The 17,891-nt window shown below is 33.9% G+C and overlaps 3 pseudogenes across 2 annotated transcripts; 1 reads left to right on the top strand and 2 right to left on the bottom strand.

Moving 5' to 3' along the window:
- The first annotated feature begins 926 nt into the window (after nucleotides 1-926).
- On the top strand, nucleotides 927-2,917 carry LOC143601710 (lysM domain receptor-like kinase 4; annotated as a pseudogene).
- A 2,621-nt stretch (nucleotides 2,918-5,538) lies between these two features.
- On the bottom strand, nucleotides 5,539-7,585 carry LOC143601714 (alpha carbonic anhydrase 7-like; annotated as a pseudogene). The gene is made up of 7 exons (XR_013147709.1): nucleotides 7,474-7,585; nucleotides 7,153-7,370; nucleotides 6,927-7,033; nucleotides 6,733-6,835; nucleotides 6,102-6,269; nucleotides 5,903-5,956; nucleotides 5,539-5,691 (listed from the first exon to the last, which is right to left on the bottom strand). The product of XR_013147709.1 is annotated as an alpha carbonic anhydrase 7-like (transcript).
- Nucleotides 7,586-13,268: 5,683 nt separating this feature from the next.
- On the bottom strand, nucleotides 13,269-14,708 carry LOC143601708 (alpha carbonic anhydrase 7-like; annotated as a pseudogene). Its single transcript, XR_013147708.1, has 7 exons — nucleotides 14,605-14,708; nucleotides 14,304-14,521; nucleotides 14,087-14,193; nucleotides 13,870-13,972; nucleotides 13,595-13,762; nucleotides 13,444-13,497; nucleotides 13,269-13,355 (listed from the first exon to the last, which is right to left on the bottom strand). The product of XR_013147708.1 is annotated as an alpha carbonic anhydrase 7-like (transcript).
- Nucleotides 14,709-17,891: the final 3,183 nt, after the last annotated feature.

Raw genomic sequence — 17,891 nt, 5'->3', positions numbered from 1 at the left:
ATATATATATGTATTACCTCAATACCATCGTCACAATCATATTCAATAGTTTGGCAATATGCCTCGGATTCTTCTGAACAAGTTGCTATATTCATATCACAAAAGTCAAAAGTTTATATAGTAGCTAAGTTAAAAATAAAAAATAAAATGTTCTTTTATTGCGGGTATATTGGGAAAATAAATAATAAATAATATATTATATATAAATATAAAAATTATATTTAATTAAACGGGTTTTAAACGGGTATACGGGGCGGGTATACGGGGCGGGTACAGGCTATACCATACCCGCCCCGAACCCGATTAACTTAAACGGGGAAAACCCGAACCCGGACCCGTCCCCGATTAAGTGTCCCCGAACCCGCCCCGTTCGGGGCGGGTTTCGGTTTTCCCCATCGGGTTTGGGTTTTTTTGCCATCCCTAACTAGATGGATCACATATGACATCCATATCATTTAACCACCAAAAAGAAGAGTTTTTTTTTAATCCCTATTTGATAACCAACGAAACAACAACCGCTCCTGGTAAAAATCCCACTAATAACTTGATAACCAACGAAAGAAATAATAATAAGTTTTTACTTCCATCAGAATTTGTATCACTCATAGATTCCATATGCTTAAACTTGAAAGTGCATGTGCTTCAATTTCGTCAAAGATATCCTCACAGCTAAACTACAAACATATATTTTCAAAGTATAAACTGAACACAGATACTGAAGACTACTTCATCGGCCGGCTAACTCTTGATGCTGCTTTCAATCAAAATCAGTCTAGTAATTTATTATTTCCAATTAAACAATTTTGTTAAGAAATAAATAAATAAATTGTCTATTACATTTACATCATTCATCACTTCTTATACACTCTGCTTTAATTACTTTGCTATTTGTTGGAAAAAATATGAAATGTTCCTTGGTAACTAACATGATGATTTATATTTGGTTATTCATTTTTGTGAGCTCGATCTACTCTCGCCACGGGCAAGCATTCTACGACCCAACATCTTGCAGAAACGACAGTAATGCTCCAGGCACAAGGTACTGTTGTGGCAACAACACGTTTTCATGCCAGACTTTCTTGATTTACCGAGCAAGCGAACGTTTTCCAAACATCTCTGCAATCTCCGTGCTGTTTGGTTTGCCACCCGACGCGTTATTTCAACTAAACGGTATTCATTCATCTTCAGAAAGTCTGTTTATAGGTAGAGAAGTATTTGTTCCCATTAATTGTTCTTGCTCGGGTGAGTTTTTTCAAATCAACCTAGATTCAACTACATGATCACGGATAACACGACAGTCTCAGAGACTGCTTGCGGGATCTTTGAAGGATTGGTGAAAGCGGTTACAATTCTCTAGGAAAATCAGAATCAAGAAGTTGTTAAGGCTGGTTTTGTTCTTGATGTGCCCTTAAAATGTGCTTGTCCTAATAATGAGTACAAGTTATTTGTCACGTATCCTTTGGTTTCAGGAGATTATGTAGGTAAAATAAGTTCAAAGTTTGGTATTTCCAAAAGTGATATTTTGGCAGTTAATAATCTACAGCCTGATACAACTGTTTATCCAGAAACAACCATTTTGGTACCACTGCATTCAAAATCAATTACTTTTATCGTGTCGAATCTTCAACCGCCAGCACCCGAATTTCTTCCAACAAAACCTGTTGAAGGAAATGATAAATCCATGAAATTAAAGAAAGTGTACATTGTTGTTTCGGTCATCGGGTTTAGTTTGGTGCTCGTGATATTAATCGTCACTGGTTTATATCTAAACGCGTTAAATAAATGCAAGCGCGACATTTTTATCATACCATCCACCCGTAGAAGCTCTTTTACTTCGTTTTCAACGCCTCCGGCTAGTTCTCCATGGTCAAGGCCAAGCCCAGCTACAAGAAGCTTGCCGAGCTCATGTTTGTCACCGGATCTCCTTGCTAGCATAAAGTATTCATTGTATAACTTCTCTATTGAGGAAATTAGAAGCATCACAAAAGATTTTAGTGTTGATTGTAAAGTGAGTGAAAATACTTATAGAGGGTGGTTTGATGATATGCAAATGCTAATCAAAGAGATTGAATTCTCCGAAATACGCCATGTAATTGATCTACATTCAAAGATTAACCATGTCAACATATTGAAATTACTCGGGGTATGTTACAACGAGTCATCATGGTCATATATCGTATTGGAGCACCCGGTAAACAAGAGTTTAAGGGATTGTTTGATGAACTCTTCAAGTTTGAACTGGCAACGAAGAACTCAGATCGCGTTTGATGTCGCAATGGGGTTGCATTACCTGCATTACTGATAGTCCCTCCTTATACGCAAAAAGGACTATGTAGTGAAAATATTTTTGTGACGTCGAAATGGAGGGCAAAACTGGCTGTTTTGTCGCGAAATTTGAATCCTGGAATCATGGGATCATCAACCATGATCCTAGGATCGGAGTATGAGAAGTTTGATGCTTTGAAAACATTAGAGAAAGAAAACATTTGGGAATTTGGAATGGTTTTGCTCGAAATATTGTCAGGGAAAGTGAAGACCGATAAAACATCATTACGCGAATCAATCGCCTTTTTGGGAGGAGAGGGTGCTGAAGGAGGGTGTTTTGAGAATTTGAAGAATTTTATGGACCCTTGTTTGAAGGAGGACTACCGTTTGGCTGAGGCTTTGTGTTTAGGAGTGTTGGCTAAAGCTTGTGTGGAAAATGATCCTTTGCATAGACCATCCATGGAAGATATCCTCAAAGTTCTTGCTAGAATGGTATGATTTCAATTTTTCAAGGGTAGGAAACATGAATCTAAGGGTGCTTTTGCCTTGCATAATACAAGTAAAAGTTAATTTGTACACAATATTCAATATATATGTTTTACAATCTCAGGTTTTGTGTAAATAGTTCTAAATTTTCTCACATTAATATTTGGTATTTTGTTTAACATAGAGCTAAATTAAAAATAAATGCTCATTCGAATTGAAAATACCTATCAATTGTTGGGTTTAGTGGAGCCTTGATTTGGGCCGACTAGAAGATAAATTAAAGTGACAAACTAATTAAACTGAAGACTTGATCAGTTCTGTATTAATTAGCCATTATTTACGTTTTGAGGAAACAAGTTGTAAACCCTAAGTTTATTTCCATGCATTAATTGTAACATCGCACTTTGTAATTCCTCACAAGTGGGCCAGCATAAATCGTGACAATCTACCTGTAGGATATTAAGTTATAGCTTTAAAGAATTATCCTATGAGCTAGTGAGACAACACAATAAAAGAATTACCCTGGTTGCAACCTGTAGGACAATCTACACCGAAGTATGTTGTTTATCTACTTTCGTGTGTGCGCCATATCCTAGCATCAATCACAATTTAGTACCCTTTTAATATATAAAATATTTAAATGATTTCACCTTTTAAATTAAACATGATTTAGTTTTTACATATCAACTAAGAGATTTTTTACTCGTTGATTTCAAGTTAATTGCAGCACTTTAGTTATATGCGACAATTTGTGTAAAATAGACTGCATATTATAGTTTAAAAGTATGTCAAACGACACAATTTTTGGCCGGTAAAACACCGATTATACTACTTTACATCCTAACGATCTACTAATTACAATATTACAAGTTTCACCCTAAACATAACAATTATACTAAGACCCCTACTTGGTACTTAGTAGTTTAACCATGATGCGCGCATTGTTTCTTGGTCGATGAAATGACAAGAGGTACATGTTTTATTTTTCACTTAATGCAGTATTTCTTGGTTGATTAAATGACAAGAATCTCCATGAAGTGATAGTTGTATTCTTAATTAGTTGCAAATAAGAACTCTTCTGGCTTATTATAGTTTCTGGTCTAATTCGTTGATGTACAAAGGGTCAATACTCTTTTTAGCTTAAATTTTGATCCTTGCTCTGTTACGATCCTAATTACTTGACACATTTTGCTCCTCTTTTAAAAGCATTTACGTAGTATTTTATTTTATTATATTTCTTTTTTGAACAACTACTTTTGCCTTTTGTGAGGCTCGAACCCCAGCCTTTGCTAAGTAACACCAACACCTTTACCATCACACCACAACGGGGTGAGACGTTTACGTAGTATTACCTTCTATAATTTTGATTTTTGAAGTAGCATGTTTTATTTTGAATTCTAGTTTTGTATTTTTTTTAAGTGTGCTCTCTTTCTCTCTCTCTCTCTGTTTTTTTTTTTCAAATTATGTAGAGTTAGCTTCTTTAATTTTGCTAACCATATTGCTTTTCCGTCTTTTATGTAGGCTGAAAAGCATGCAAATTAAAGGTCGTGCAGGGTTATACTACCGAATATTTCCTCGATTCTTTTTAAACTCTATAGAAAGCCACAAAGCGGTCACAAATCAATTGCTAAAAGCGGTCACCAATCAATTGCTAAAAAGAGATCACAAATCATGCAAAAAGAGTCCGTCACAGAAATTTATGGCCGTAATGGCAAAAACAACTGCTAATTTCGGCCCTCAAAAAATATCATCGTTCGCAAAGTGATTGTGAAATAAGATTATTTACGGAGGTGTTTGTGACCCCAGTTCCGGTTGTAAATACGCAGTTTTCTATTCTGTTTAAATTATAGTAAGCATCAACTATATCAAAATCCCTAAATGAAACAACTGGCATCCAACCTAATAGGTAGTGACTGGTGAGTTAAAATTATAGCAAACTTTAGTTTTATAAAAACTAATAATTGAAACAACTTGCCTGAATGGATTTAAAATAATAAAATCATTGAGATTTTGGGGTTATAGATACTACTTTTATTTAATAAGTATTTTATGTCGTTTTATCGTTGTCCATTTAAATGATTCTCTTGGGAAAAGGATAAACGTACTATACATAACGGTCTTTAGAAACATATTAGATACAAACTGTTGTAATAATCACACATAATTGAATTTCTAATTGTCAAATGACCAGACGAATATGAAGACTAAATTGGATGTTTATGTGAAAAATATAATTTTACACATTAATTAAATAATACAACTTCTAAGTTAATAATCCAAATATATTATAGATTGGCTATGTGATTTAGGTATTTTACAGACTTTGTCTTTACCACTAGGCCACCAACCTCAAAACAACTTTGCATATTAGTTAACTTTGATACTTTGTTTTTTTTCCTGTTCTCACAAGTTGATGTTTTAAAAACAAGATTGATAAAGTTTTCTAGCTCTTCGGTTTGGTCAAGAAAGCCAATCGATTGGCTGACCAAAAGTGAAGACTTGCATTTTGTTGTTGCTTTCCACATGCTTTCATCAATTTTGTTGTTAACTCAAAATGAACAGAATATGTGCCAACACCATTGGCTAGTAGTTGAATCGACAACATGAATAATTCAGGTTTAAACTATCAAAAATGTATCTTCGGTCAGATTTTCAATACACCACTTATTATTATCATGTTATATATTTAAGCATAATAGTTGTCCTTTCTGGGGATCGTACGCCGCAAACATTTTGTAGACGCAAAAATAGCAAAGTAAAATTTAATCTTATTTATGCATTAAATAATTATACAGAATAAATTAAATCATATACGACTTTGAGATACAAATTAACAAAATTTGATGGAAGCAATTAGTTATTTGATTGATCATCGGGTCTATAAAGCTTTATCCGACGGTTGTTTAAAGGCTGGACCGGCCTTGAGTTAGCTTCCGCGTCCTGAAATATAATAAGCTAACATTAATACACTACTTATACTAATAATTTGAGAAAGGTTGACCTAAAATTTAACATCATACATTCAACATACGACATAGATTACAGATTTATCTTTTTACGTGCATTCTTTATCATATGTCATTGATCATTGATTTTTACATTTATCATATTTTATATTGCATTTCATATAACAAAATATATGGAAGCTTACATCATGGACAGCTTCCCGGATTGCGTGGAGTTGTTCTCGAGAAACCGTTCTCACCTGGCAAATTTTAAAGCAATAATTGTGTTAACTAATATTCCAAATTAATTAATTATATGTTTTATTATGGTATATGGTGAAACATTAGTTAAATTAAGTATCCACTAGTGTAAAGGTAAATAAAAATAATAATTATCAGTTTTACCTTTTTAACAATGGTCCAAATAACCTTTTGGTAGCATGGCGGAGTAGTAAGTGATCCAATATATCGATAATATTTTCTGCTTCCGATTTTTATTTCTCGAGGGTCGATAATCCCCACGGTCTTCTCGACTCCTTTCGTAGAAGCCAATGATTTAAAATACGGTTCCATCTGATCACATATTATGAAAATACGAATCTCAAGATTAGCATATCGAATAAAAGTACGTACGGGTAGAGTCAGAATATTTCAAACATAAAACCTTTTTAGCAAAATTCTTCTTGTAAGGAAAAAATTAGATAATGAGTTTTCATAATTAATAGCTTTTAATAAATTTATAATTAAGAATAAAAATATTAAATTCAAAAAAATCATTTGATTCTACCTTAGTAAAGAAAGAAAGTGATATAAAATGTACAAGTTAAAACACTATTTTTAGAAATGACTCACAGACCCAAACTTTGCAGGTAGTTTAAACTTTTAAGGACTTTTAAATTTTAGTGGGCATGAAATTAACGATTGCTTTTTCTAAAAGACTAAAAGCTAGACTATAGGTGTGACCCTGTAAGAGGCAAATGAATTAAAACTATAACTAAAAGTTTAATATTATCAAAAGAAAGGTTTATAGGCATACCAATGATAAGACTGAATCAGGGCGACCAATTTTGTACATGATTCCAACCACAGCAATTTTTCCATCACTACTCTGATGAACCAAATGTAGCTCCAGATTATATCTATACATGTAGCAAAAGTTAATATATTTATATAATTACCTTTTTTCTAAATACTTTAACTAAAATTAATATGATATTATATATATTGTACCTTCGGCCATTGACGGTATGCTCGGTAGGAGTGTGCCAATGAAGCTGGTTAAGCTGATACTCCGTTCCGTTAATATGAATATGTCCTGCTCCCTCGGTTGTCATCTACTTAAAAAAATTATTTCTACACAGTGACGGATTCAAAAACTTATTTTTAGTTCTATGAATCGATATCACTCAACTGTCGTGTATGCATATAATTAACACATAAAAACACAAGTACACACCATCATATCATGGCCTCTATTAACAAGAGTTGCGTTCGCAGCCTTATAATCTCTATCAAGCCTTCCAAGACTTGAAGTCGTTTGAACCCGTTTATGTGTGAGATCAATTGGAGACTGCAAGTCTCCTTGATTACACATGCTCCACTCCGGATGGATCTCTCCCCAATGATCCGGTCCGTTGGGACTATTCACATCATAAGTGAACTCATGTTCATCCTCTGCACCACCATTAACGTTAGTATTTTAAGATTATAAAACTTAACAAAGAAAAACATTCACAATAGTCAAGTTCAAGAGGATTATATATATATCGAAGCTCACCAACTTCTTGAGATTTAGCACAAGGAACACACAAGATGATGGAAAGAACAATCAAGAATATTGAAGAAAGTCTTAAGCTTAGGTTATCCATTTCTTTTTGGTTGTATGAAATATTTTCCTGAGTTTGGTACATATAAGTATATAACTATATATATACACAGAGAAGAAAAGGGTCAAAAGGTATGAACGTGGAGTTATGGAAGATTGATGCCGACCAAAAAGGCAAAGACGTGTGTAAAATAGATTTAAGGTTTTCTTTGTTTGTAATGAGTGTTTTTTAAAACTTTCTTCACGGATTTTGGCAGGTGAAATTTGAAGTTTCTTCACTCTTTCATCAAAAGAGTGGAAGGCATGTCAATTTGATACAAGTCTTCTTATTATACAAATGTGAACGAGACAAGTATTTGATATGTTAATGAAAAGGATTTAAAATTCAAACAAGAATTATTTTTTACTACTTTCTTCATCCTTTACAGGCTTCTATTTTGTTTTAAACTCGAATATGCATGAATTTTGATTTGTTAAATAAATTAGGACCGATTGTGTATTATTTCTTTGAACAAAATAGTGTCCAAGGATATTTCTTATGTTAAAAGTTATAGTGGTTTAACACTTGACAATTCAACTCATAAATAAATCTGTCTAGCGGGATTTTATGCGGAGGAAATTTGGTAGGAATTGGTTTGGGTCGTTATGGTAACGATACGCACTCTTTATAACAATCGAAAGAGAAATCCTAAAAAAATAAATCGTGATAAACTCAAAAGGATAATAACACGTGTTTTACATCGATTGTAAATCATAAAAAAACGAATACCAGTACCGAGTCTGAAAATACCGATACTGGTTACCGATACCGGTATTGATGTTGTTCAGTCGTAATTTGTTTGGTTTGTGTATCAACACGGTACCAACACTTGTATAGTTTATTATACCAAAAAAATAGGGGTATTGGTTTTAAATACTCCCAAGTTGCACCCGTTGGCTAATAACACTCCCAACTTTCATTTTGTCACCAATCACTCTCAACTTTGACCCTATTTGTTTATGTCACTCCATCGCTAATGGAACACTAACGATGTTAGTGGAGATGCTGACGTGGACTTTTTTTTAATTGAGTTGGCATACTTATGTGCCATATATGGGTCCCACATAGCCACCTCATCTTCTTCGTCAAATTAACCATATTCACCAACCTTCACCACCACCACCCACCATCCTCCTCCACCACCATATTAGAGAAGAATAACTTAAATCTTCATGTCTTTTCTTCGTCTTCCTCATCGCATACCAAAAACACCTACACCCATCTTCATATTCCTCATCACAAACCTCCAGCAATACTCAACAAATTCAAGTGATTCTTGAGCCTAAAGTGCTTAGTTTTACAAGGAGAACAACACCCACCAGTTAGTTTCCTCAATTTCCCATCCGATTTTCGAATCCCGTATTCTAGGATTTCGGTTTTTTTTTCAACTTGAGACTCCACAATCAATTGGTAGAAATTGAAGGGTTTCACACAAGTTCCGGCCATAATAGTTTAGTTACCTGGAATCGACCCTAAACTCATCAGAACATATCGACCTTGTCGGATAATCGAGGTTTTCTGAATATATCGGCTCGCCGTAAAACCGTTTACAGCCAGAAAGAGCATGCCCGTCACTGGAAACTTAAGTTCATCACTTTTACTGGTTGTTACAACAATTTTCCTACCACTAATGCCTCGAATATCAATGAAACCCAACCACTGCCGCCGTTAGGTTCGTCGGAGAGTTGTAGTCATTTAGACTTGAGCCGATTCATGAACGTCCGATCAGGTCTAGAGCACAATTAGCGCTGCCATGCACCTGGAATGCCATCGGAGTAGTGTCATTTGTCGTTGCAAGAAAGACGGTTTCTGTTCTTTTCTACCGCTTGTGTGTTTAACATTTATTTTTAATTTTCTATAGGGTACTTTCCACGTAAGCAGACCATATCAAGCATGTAACGTCCACATCAGCGTCTCTACCAACGTCGTTAGTGTTTCGTTAGCTAGGGAGTGACAGAAACAAATAAGGTCAAAGTTTGGAGTGATTGATGACAAAGTGAAAGTTGGAAGTGCTATTAGCCAACGGATGAGACTTTGGAGTATTAAAAACCAATATCCTAAAAAAATATTTATCTTGAATGCAACTCTGTTTCAAATGTCAAGGAAATAAATAAACATAGCTTTGAAAATAATAAAAATGAATACCTGCAATGGCTCCAAAAACACCGTTACCGGTTTTGGAAATGTTGATGTCGGTATCGATGTTCGGGTGGAATCAATTCGGTTCAACATAATACTGGCTCTCGGTTAGCTTACGATTCAAAAGATATATACTATCTTTGTTTTAAATAATTTATTATGCCGGAATGTCGAAAAAAATAAATACACCTGTGTATTCAGTTTTTTTTAAGCGTTAACGAAGACAAATTATCAGAGAGAAAATCAAATTGAATAAAAACTAAATGCATTAAAATTGTATATTATTTAAGTATATTGGGTGGAATTAAAATTTAAAAAATATATATATATATATATATATATATATATATCACTGCATGTATAATGTTGTGGAGGATTAAAACTTATGTTAGTTTGTGTTTAATGATTTGAGGGGCTGTAAGGACATTTGGACAAAGTTGAAGGTTAGAAGGTGGTGGAAGCTTAGGGGGTCTAGATGGCATATTATGTAATGAGCTGGAGTTTCATTGTGTTCATTTGTTACCTGCTGCTGGCTGCGCGCAGTTGATATTAAGTTATTTTAATTATATGTGCATCAAGTTGATCTTGATTATTTAGAAGTTTAGATTATTTTTTTTTAGAAAATCGAATTTCTTGTATTTAGGCTCGTACTTTTCAAATTTGAAGAGCCCCGATATCCCACTCTAGCCAGACTAGGTTGTCTTAACCGGGCCCACGCTGGTGTTAGAGTTTAGCTTGAGCATTCCTCCGGAAAACCATACCACCGGCTGCCACTTGACAGTCGTTTGCTACCACAAGAGCATAATTCTCTAACATAACATACCGTGGGACAAAAAACTAGATGGGCTAAGAATCTGAACTGACAACCTTGTACAAGTTTAGATTATTATTAGGGAGGTTTGTTGTTTAGTATTGTTTCATAAGTTAATTGTGTAGTATTTTCATGAATCTAGTCTTGATTTGACAAAACTTTACATCTTGCACTTACTTTTTCATTTTTATCTTATTTAATATATAAAGCTATGATATATGAAAATTTTATTGGTAAAACCTTTTCAATTGTACCCATTATCTTATTACAAATAATTTCAACAACTACAAGAGAAAAATATGCATTTAACTGTTACAAAGTTGGTATAATTAACCATCAATTCAAACTTTGATACTATTATCATATTAAAAAAAGCTTAACCTTCGAGTTTGACAGCAATTAGTTTAATTATATTTGATGTATCTTACTAGAAGGGGTGGAAGCTGGTGGGTAGTTGTTAAGTTTGTTAGGACTAATTGACGTTCAAAATTGATGTTCTTGGCCTATTAGATTAATTATTAACACCTAATTATAAATCTCTAAAAAGTTTTCTTTTTTAAAATGTGCTAAGTTTTTGCAAACTACTGGACAAAAGGCATAACTTTTTAAAGTTAGCTAAGGATCAAAATTAAACGTACCGTATGAACTATTCGTGCAATTAGTTCTTTCATACATTGATCAAGTAAGGTTTATTATTCTAGCAAGCTAATGAACTGTTCATTATGAACATATGGTGGTGTTGATGGATCATTAAAAACATATTCAGTCAATTTGTATTTTCAGTCTTTTAACACATAACCCTACACTACTCTGAAAGTAATTATTTCATTTGAAATTGTAGAAACCTTAATTATGCAAACAATGTGTTTCTTAGGGGGTGTTTGGGATTCCTTATTTTACCTTCTTATAACTTTTCATTAAGTTAATAAGTTACAAAATTATAACTTATGGAACTTTTCCTCTCATAATATAAACAATCCAAACTACTTATTATTTTTCAAAAAGTTAATAAGTTACAAATTGATGAAAATAAGCAATCCCAAACACCCCCGTAATAAGTTTTGATTTACATAGCTAAATAGATGGGTCGGCACATGCTTATTTTATCTCAACTGCTCAAGCACTGTAACTTTAAAGAATCTTTCAAAATTCTATGGAACACGTTTGCCTTTTGAACGTTAAAGTCGACTTTTAATCCGTGTAATTTAATCTTATTTATTTATTTAGATTTACACAAATTCCAAACGAATTTTTTTTAGGTTTGTAGCATGAACACATTACACACGTTCTTTAAATTTTAATTAATAATACCGTTTTGATAGATAAACCCACCAACAACCAAGGGCGAAGTTCCCTTTCATTTTTTTCTTGGTGGTGTAAATTTCTGAAAATTTTTATACGTAGTGTACATGTATTTGTTTTCGTCAAAAATTTGGAGTCGCCCCCAATTTCATCCAAAATTTTGTGTCCTCTCCACTTATCTCCTCTGATGTTTTTCGTCCAAACTTTGTCACTTACCACAACGTACTCTTTTAGTTTGGTTTAATAAGACAATCAATTAAGAATGTTTAATTAAAATTTTAACATAATAATAATAATAGAGTTAATTAAATTGTAAATTTAAGGTGCAAAATAGTAATTTCACATTATCCATGCATCTTAATATTTGAAATCAAACTATGTTCATAAGAATAAATTAGTTGTAAAAATTAAATTTTAGAGACAACAAGAATATAGTATGACATATATCAACATCAGATATTCAGTTTTTAATAAAGTTTTGACGAATGTTACTCCGTCTCTCTTAGTGGAAAAAACACTCGCAATGTAACTAACATTTGTGATGACGTAATTTCGTGGTGGGAACAAATTTCTAATTTATTTTCGATGCATTCATTAATTAATTTGTTTTATATTAAACAAAAAGGTACGCATATTTATGGTGAAACGAATTATTTGAAATGACATTAAAAATATTATTACTATTTTTTTTAACCAAAGAAAGAGATTGTACAATTTCTAACAACTGTAAATTTATTATTTATCTATCATAAACAAGATTTGATATTTGAAATTTACATCAGTACCAGTACTTGTATATATCTCACCTATCTAATTTAATAACAAATGTCGTTAAAAAGCTTTGAAAATATATAATGAGCTAAACAGGGAAATTCAAATGTACAGTATAAAATGTATAAACAATTGTTCATTACTTTTCACTTTGGAATAAATGTGACATGTTTTTGGTTTATTGTTAAACTACGCGCTATGGGTATTAACAGGGTCGGTAAAGGGGGGACACCGCAGAAGGGGGGGGGGGTGTTGTACGACCAGGAGGTTTTGATAGGGCCATCATGCTTTTCACTCTCTCTCTCTCTCTCTCTCTCTCTGTCATACACACACAAATATATATGTTGTGGCGGCAAAGAGACTTTAAACTACCGAGGGTTATGGAGAAGGGTTTCGAAACCCTGTTTCCTATGTGTTGATGATGTAGAGAGGCTTTAAAGCCTCTACATAGTGAACAACCTTATAACTCTTTTACCATAATCAAAAACTTTCCGAGAAAAAAAATTATGTCACCATATGCATCATTATTATTCTTTTGTAAATAATCACTTGTATACAAAATCATACAACCCAAGATAATAAAAATTAAATTAACATAAATCAATGATAAATATTAAAAATAAACAATACAAATATAAATATGTGAGGATCCTTTTGCAAAGGGCAAATCAATCTCGCGAAACCCTAATTTGCTTCTTCGTCATCTGGCATGTAAAGCTTCAGCCAACGGTTATTTAAGGCTTGAACAGGTCTCGCGTTAGCATCTGCTTCCTGTTACACAACAAGCTAAAATTAACATACAAGTTTTATATCAAAGGTATACAAACCACTTATGATAGAACATATAAGTAAAGCTCACATCATGGACTGCCTCACGGATTATACGCAGTTGTTCTCGTGAAACCGTCCGCACCTGGTAAGTAATGAAGTGGAACCATCTTTTAGTGATCAGATTCTTACACATGGTAAATTCGGTATGAAATTATAAGAATAAGTAAGTATTTTCAAACCTTTCGAACAATGGTCCAAGTAACATTTTGGTCACATGGTGGAGTAGTAAGTGAGCCGATATATCGATAGTATTTTCTACTCCCAATCTTTATTTGTTGAGGGTCTATTATTCCCACGCTTTTTTCCACATCTCTTGTAGATGCCAGTGCTTTTAAATATGGTTCCATCTGATAACAGATTTTGAAGAATATACAAACAATTATGAGACGTATATAGAGAAATTACAACTTTAGCTAATTGTAGTATTGGTGAAAGAAAGTGCCTACTAACATACCGTTGTTAAAAATGAATCGGCGCGACCAATTTTGTATAAGATTCCAACAACGGCAACCTTTCAGTCTATACTTTGATGAACTAAGTGTAGCTCGAGATTAAATCTATGTATGTAAGAAATAATATTGTCATTACATGAAAACTTAGCTTCTTGCTAATAAATTAAGGTGAGTTGTGGAGATGAATTCTATTGTTCTAAAAGATATATATTTTGATACCTTCTGCCATTGATGGTGTGTTCAGTAGGTGTGTGCCAGTGGGCTTGATTAAGCTGATACTCAATTCCATTTATATGAATATGTCCGGCACCTTCTATCCATCTCAACTGTATATATTCAAAATAAGTTATTACTTATTAAAATAAATATTAATGCTAGTTAATAAATGTTATCTTAATATTATGAAAATTAAATTTGTACATGCTAGCTTGCTTACCATCATATCATGGCCCCGATTGACAAGAGTCGTATTAGCGGGTTTATAATCTCGATCAAGTCTTCCTAATTTGGATGTCACATGCACCCTTTTATGAGTGAGATCAATTGGTGATTGCATGTCTCCATTATTACACATGCTCCATTCAGGATGGATCTCACCCCAATGATTCGGGCCATTTGGACTGTTCACGTCATATGTGAATTCATGTTCATCATCTGATCCACACATAACACACATATTTCAAGAACCCGAAAAAATTTTATGTTCAAACAATCGAAAAGACAATTATAATGCTTACCAACTTCTTGAGATATGGCTAGAGGTACACAAGAGAGGATGAAAAGAGCAAAGAACAATAAGCTTTTGTTATACATTGTTTTGTGCATATACTAAATCTGTTTAGGGTTTTGTGCAAGTTATTGATATTTTCCTATCTATATAGATAGAGGTGCACAAATCGGTTTTTTTAAAAAAACCGGTTCGGTTATTAACCGGACCGGTTTTTTTTGGCCCGGAAAAAAACCGGTTCGGTTAATAACCGGACCGGTTAATAACCGGTTTTTGTCTGTCCAAACCCTAACCGGTCTAACCGGTTAGGACCGGTTTAGAAACCGGTTAGAACCGGTTAATAAACCGGTTTTTTTATTAACCGGTTTTTTAATAACCGGTTTTTAGGTTAACCGGTTTTTTTTTTTTTTTTTTTTTAAATAACCATTATTTTTTCACAGTATAAACAAACCGTTAACTACAAGGCAAACCGGTAACTACAAGGCAAAACGGACTGACCGAAGCCATTCTTTGCTTTCGTTGTTAGGGTTCTTTGCTTGGAAGATGAGTATGAGTGTGTGTTGGTGAATGTGTTTTCAACAAACCAAAGATTAAAAACACATAACTTTCATTTATAGTTTTTACATTAAAAATACAAACATTAAATCGTTATCGCATATTCGTAACTCAAAAATACAAACATTAAAGAATGCTTAGACACGATTACATGAACAACTTGCTGTTTCTTACTCATTATTTGCCTCCATGTTTGCTGTTTCTTTAACTAATTTTCTTCGCTACCCGATCCCGAGCTATTCCTTAGGTAATCGTCGTACGCGGCTTCTTCATCGGTCATTGGTTGAGTGTGTCCTTCATTGACCTCGTCTTCATACAAGCCCGCCTCATACTCCATATCCCCCTCGAGTGAGCGTTGATGTTGTGCCCTATCTAAAGAGTCCAAGTAATCCTTGTAGCAAATCGACATCTCTATAGCTGGTGGAGTGAGTCGAGTCCTCCTAATCGATATAACCCTGCCAGAAACAGAAAAAGCAGACTCCGAAGCTACCGTGGAAGCTTGGACCGTTAGTAAATCTTTGGCCATGGCGGCGAGGATCGGAAACTCATCCTCCTTACCTCTCCACCAAGCCAGCAAATCAAGACTTCTAAATTCATCCGGAGTCATGTGTTTCACAAAGTTGGTACCACCATACCTTCCAAGTTCACTGCTTGGGGTGTTTACCTTTTGACGTTTACCGGCGTCTTCCCAAATCATGTAGTACATCCCCATTTCAAGGTCGGTTTGGGATTGGGATTGGGCAACAGCTCTTAACGAGTCATGAATTTGGGAAGACGACCCGTATTTTGTAAGGTAAACATCATACATGTTTGACAAGGTGGTGTTGAAAGCATTCTTTAAAGTTTGGCTATAATAGGGGTTTTGATCGTCGTTTAACTCTAGCTCATCACAAATTTTTTCTATTAAAGCTTCAACACCACCAACATTGATGCAAGGGTTTAACGCAGCAGCACATGTCAAAACAGCGGGTAGTTCTTGAAAATATTTTCTAAATTTTTCTTTCATTTTTACACCCATATCAAAATAAGGTGCACCCCTACAATGAAGTTCACTCAACTTTGTGCACATGACAGCAATTTTTGGTAAAGCAATGGGGCTTGTTGGATAGTAAACCCCGGATAAACTAGTTGTGCAAGATTTAAAAATTTGAAGGACCTCCGTAACGATCTCAATCAATAACCAGTTTCTAGTATCGTACGGTGCACATTTACCCCTACTTGACAAAATTTGATGAAACGCAATTAATGATTCTTTTTGTTGGATGGCTTTCTCAAACATATTACAAGTCGAGTTCCATCTTGTTGGACAATCCCAATTTGGCCCCAACCATTGACAATTAGCTTCTACAGAAAATTTTTTGTATCTTGAAAATGTTTTATTGTTGCTAAAAACATCTCGTAACATTCTTTTAAAATTGTTTCTTTGCGTTTCGATCACGTTTAACCCATCTTGCACGGCCAAGTTGATAATATGTGCAATGCATCGGCTATGAAAAAACGCTCCATCACAAATAGGTTTATACTTTAATTTTAAATGGCCAACCGCGGCCGTATTGTTGGACGCGTTATCAAACGAAATTGAAAAGATTTTATGTTCAATCTTGTATTGTCGAATGAATTTATCCAAGATTTTAAAAATATTTCTACCCGTGTGCGGGTAATCAAACAATTGAAACGCAACGGTTCGTTTCATCATTTGCCACGACTCGGGGTCAACCCAATGAGCCGTCACACAAATGTATGAGTCGGGCGAACCATGAGGTACCGACCACACATCCGTTGTTAAGTTTACACCAGTTTGTAAGTTTGAAAAGTATGAAATTAGTTCGGATTTAGCGTTTTTCCATGCTTTAAGACAATCTCTTATAAGGGTCGAACGAAATATAGGGGAGTGGTGGTGGGCTTCTGGTTCAAAAAGGTTATGTGAAAGCGAAAAATGGAAGTTTCATTTTTGAACATAGACTATGTTTTATTTAGGTTTGAAGGGTGGAAACACCAATAAACTTTTCAATTAACGACCAAATGAATTATTATATATGTAATTAATTATATATGATTTTAGTTTAAAAATTAGATCATTCTTTTGAACGATAAAATGCATGAGATATATTGAGATCATATGTAGACTATAGTTCAGTTTGTAAGAATTTTCTTATCTTCGGTAGAGGGTTTTGATTCCCGGCCTTAAAAGAGTTTTCTCTTGTGGAGGTCTCGAGTTTGATTTCCTGGAGTGCCAAAAACTGGGACAGTAGAAATTCCGTAATAAGATTCAAACATGGGTAATAGTGATTAGTGAGCCAAATCCAACACTATAAGAAAAAAAAATTAATTTTAGTGTGTAAATAAATGCAATTCTGAAAGAAGAAGATTGTCTTCTCGTTCATCATTATTATTGAATTTGGCTTTGACTTTCAAATTGATACATTTGAATTGTAAAAAATCAATATCAAATAGACAAATATTGATCAGGTAATTTTGCAAAAAATAAGTCAAATTAATGGTACTCCGTACTTCTTTACTATTACTACGTTTGTGATGACGGAATACGAGGTTGAATTGCAACAACTTTCACTTGTGTCTTCTCGAAACATTCGTATTGCTTTATATTAAAAGAAATACACATTTTATTAGTGAAACGAGTTAAATGGACTATAATATATAAACTGTTATTCGACAGAAAGGAAGAAAATCATTCATTGTAATTTGTCTATATATTTATAATAATATATGTTCGGTTTCTAT

Source organism: Bidens hawaiensis, unplaced genomic scaffold (assembly GCF_021521415.1).
Source record: "Bidens hawaiensis isolate Kalapana, Puna unplaced genomic scaffold, B.hawaiensis_p1.1 tig00056991_1, whole genome shotgun sequence".
Lineage (NCBI taxonomy): Eukaryota > Viridiplantae > Streptophyta > Magnoliopsida > Asterales > Asteraceae > Bidens > Bidens hawaiensis.
Note: the sequence above shows the minus strand (reverse complement) of the source record. Positions and strands in the feature narration are given on the sequence as shown.